Below are 4,131 nucleotides of genomic sequence, written 5' to 3' on the forward strand. Positions count from 1 at the left end.
ATCACAGTCAATGTCTGCAGACAGTGCTGCATCTAATTGTCATTTGAGCTTCAATAACTTATGAGCTTCCGATTGCTTTACAACACATCACAATTATCACCGAAACGTACACTTTCCCGTGAATTATTTGGCTTTTGAACAAGTAATAGAGTAATAAACGCTTGAAATGGTTCAAGGCTGGCATTAGATACCTCTTTATATGAAAAATAAACTAAAATTAGTTTTTTTTTATTGTCATTACAGGGCTTTAAAATTAGTGGATAGACAATCTGCGAAGGTCACCTGTGGGTAGCTACCGATTCTTCAAAGTTCAGAGACGTTATCGTCCATCAAGAAACCAAGATTGCAAGACTTTGCAACACAAATCTGAAAATACACGCCAGCACGCAGGGATCTTGTAAGTTGAACACCCCACATTGTACAGCTTTAAAAAAAAAAAGCTTCTTCAGTTATTATGAGACCGTTTTAATGTTTTGATTAACATTCGTTTTTCCAATGACAAAAGTTTAAAGTGGAACCTGTTGCAATACACCAGAGAGATATGTGAGCTGAAGTGCCAGTAGGAGGCAGCCATTTTGCATTTGCACAATAGCCGACAGCAAACTAAATGATGCTTTTTCTGAAATATTACTATGTATGGACAATTGGTTAGCACATCTGCCACACAGTTCTATGGACCCGGGTTAAAATCTGGCCTTGCCTGTGTGGGCTTTGGATGTTCTCCCCGTGCTTGCATGGGTGCATGGTAGCTTAATTGAGGACTCTGAATTCCCCGACAGTGTGCGGATGGTTCTTTGTTTATGCTGTATGCGCCCTGCGATCGCCAGCCGACCAGTTTGGGATGTACCTCTCCAACGATACCGGAGATAGGGCCCAGCACACCCACAACCCTTGTGAGGATAAGCGGTATGGAAAATGAATGAATGATGATGTTTATGATCTTAGAATTTTATGTTTTTGATAGTTTCAGTACTTTTAGATCTCCATCATTATTATGAGTGTATTCAACAAGAATGGAATGTGCTTAATAAGTAGTTAGGATCACTTATGGAGTTTGAAGAGCAATGCATTTCAATTGTGCAACTCGCCCGATTTTTATGAAGCTGTTTATGCCTTTAATGTTATGCACTTGTCTTCATCATTATAAAAAGAAATGTATATCAATAACAGGAAGACAAAAGGAATATAGGAATAAAAGCATGGGGGACATTTAGATATTTACCCATATATTACCAAGACTGCATAAAAATTTTGCTCATTTGATGTTTTAGACAGTGTCTTTACTGTTATTGATCAAATCATAGGTAAATAACTTCTATACTACTAGTCAACATGTTATATATTAGTGCTTGAAGGTATGGGTGGGGAAAAAAAAACATTTTCGTTTGTATTAGATTACAAAAAATTCGAAGATACAGTCCGATTTTCATATGCATGAACCTATTTCTACTCGAAACTACCGTGGTAGTCCAAAATGGATTCTAAAGTATACCGCACCTTGAAGTGATCATTAGCTGTCGACGAATTGACTCTCCGAAACGATTGTGTACTTTTGCTTTGCGAGATTGTAAATGTGGCCATGTTAGGTTAATCGCTGGATTTCTGGGTTTTGATATTTACATATGACTTCATCATCTCCCAATAAAGCCTGAGGCAACAGACGAACTTTAACACTCACTCTTGATATTAATACTCATCGCGTTCTCTCTCTCGCTCTCTCTCTACCTCCATCTCCAGGAATTAATTTAGCAATGCACCACAGCATTCTTTGGACTAGACCCTAATTAATTTTTGGTCACACTAATTAATTATCAAATGATAAAGTAAAGAGCATATAGGAGATAAAGAAAGAAGTTACTGCTGGCGTTGAAGAGTTGCTCTCCATGTTAAACAGTTGGACAGTATGTGAGGTGAATGCGGTGAAGTATTACCATAAAATGCAATATTTGGAAAACCTTTAGATCAAAGCTTCGAAAGCAGAACCTCTCAGGGTGACCTTAGAATTGTTAACATTTTTTCAATCTTAATACTAATTTTCCATTCAAAATAAGGGCTACAGAAATGATCTGATCTCGGGCGAAACCAACAAATATACAAATGCATTATTTTGATATCAACTGAAACTCCATATGGTGATGTAGTTTTACTAATTTGGGACTGTAACTTTAAGTGTTGTTATATCCTCTGAACAATATTTGGTGCGAGCAGTCCATTTAGAATAAGAGTTGTGAAAAAAAAAATAGTTCTGTTGACCTGCACAAATATCTTGGGTGTTGTCATAGCTGATGTTTGATCTCTGAGTTTTTTGTCATTAAAGAGTGCAAATCCAATTTTTTACAACTTGAGGGGTGTTCAAGATTTAACAATGTTGCAAACTAGTCATGTTGTTTTGCCAACTTACTATTCAGGTCAAGGGATACAGTGGTTAAATATAAATGTCTCCGGCTACAGAAGTGAATGTCACAAAACTTGGGAATGCTAAAAGGATTCGTGACCCTGAATCGACCGTGAGGCTAATGGAAGCATGTTGCCTTTTTAGAACAGCAATCAGCTCCGAAACAAAATAAAAAAATAAGAAAACAAAACCTTGGGGTGTCAAATTTTGCTAAAAGTCAATCGCCCAGGTGAAAATGCATTAAAATGATCGAACAGGTTTGGCCTTTAATCTTACAAAAAGGTCAGCGTTAACCTTTGTATTCCTTTTTGTTCTATATCAAGATAAATGATTTATTGAACTCAACTCGAAAAACCGACCAAACTGCCTGTGCCGCATGGAGAGGGGTTCGGCGGAAGCCCGGCTATTTGGGCCACATCACGTCCAATCACAGCGACAGACAGCCAACAGGTTACTTTGCATTTTAATTATGAGAAGGTCAAGTCACGGTTTGTCCACCAGCATGCGATTAAACATGGACTGGACGCATAATTTATAGAGCACGGAGGTCGCTTTGACCCCGTCGCAATTTTTACAATCTCCCACAAGCCAGTCTTGGTGCAATGTAAATGAACCTAGTAATTTATGACAGAAGGTTATTCATGAGAACTAAAGAGGGGGGAAAAAACAATCAATAATGCATGTTTAGGCAATTTTATTAACTGTCTGTTTCTCATAAATCATCCTCACTCCAAGCTGTTTTCTTCATCACACGTGGTTATGGCTTTTTAAATGTGGAAAAGGCAACTGGAAACAAAGAGTACAAATTCAGTCCTGCTAGATTTTATGATCTTTCCAGTTTCTGTCACCCAGCAGGAATGGCTGCGCTTCTGAAGTCTCATTTCTCATCGCCACTACGGAGGTGTTTTGAGAGTCAGCATTGATGAATGCATGAGGTGAAAATATACATCTCTGACATGAATTACATTCTGTTGTTTCAAAACTTTACAGGTGTCAAGCAAATTCCTCCAGTCCCTCCAACTGGCTTTGTGTAATGTGAAAGAGTCAGTGGTCTCAAGTACAAATCGTTGTCATGGTAACCTACCTTTTCATAGGACAGGATGCCAAGGATTTGTTCAACCACAACTCCTGTCAAAGACAAACAAGTCATGTGATATAATTTTTAGGGGGTTATCATTAATATTTTGAGGAAACAAGAATACGACTTACATGAGTTGTTTATACACCAAGTATTGGGACGTAAAAAACTGCGAGTGAAAATGGAGGGTTCATTGACATGTCAGCTATTACAGCTTCCACTCTACTGGAAAGACTTTTTTTTTGAGTGCCTTGTGGAACTTTTGACCATTCATGCAGAAGAACCTTCGCAAGGTCAAAGGTCAAAGATGCTGTTGAAGTTAAGTGAGGGCCTGGCATGAAATCTCAGACCCATTTTATCCGTCGTGCCTTTATGGCTTTGAACACAAGTGCTAAATTGTGAGGGAACAAAGAAGGAGCTCCCCTTGAAGTCCCAATGACATCCCTATATACTGTATATTGTAAAATAGATAATGAAAATTACATAGTATATTATTCACTTCAATGTCTATACAAAAAAATAAATATGAGCGGAGAGTGTGTCATTCATGCGCAGAAGTCTCACTCTGTCTATCCAAGTGGTAGCCATTTTGCCTGCTACGTCATTTACAGTTGTCACATCTGAAATGACACGCTGTGGCGACCCCGAAAGGGACAAG

General features: G+C 38.3%; 1 long non-coding RNA gene across 1 annotated transcript; it reads left to right on the forward strand.

The window, feature by feature from the left end:
* Positions 1–248: 248 nt before the first annotated feature.
* Positions 249–3,516, forward strand: LOC133492843 (uncharacterized). The gene is made up of 3 exons (XR_009792765.1): positions 249–397; positions 780–906; positions 2,719–3,516. It is a non-coding gene; the product is annotated as an uncharacterized LOC133492843 (long non-coding RNA).
* The last annotated feature ends 615 nt before the right edge of the window (positions 3,517–4,131 follow it).

Source organism: Syngnathoides biaculeatus, chromosome 19 (assembly GCF_019802595.1).
Source record: "Syngnathoides biaculeatus isolate LvHL_M chromosome 19, ASM1980259v1, whole genome shotgun sequence".
Lineage (NCBI taxonomy): Eukaryota > Metazoa > Chordata > Actinopteri > Syngnathiformes > Syngnathidae > Syngnathoides > Syngnathoides biaculeatus.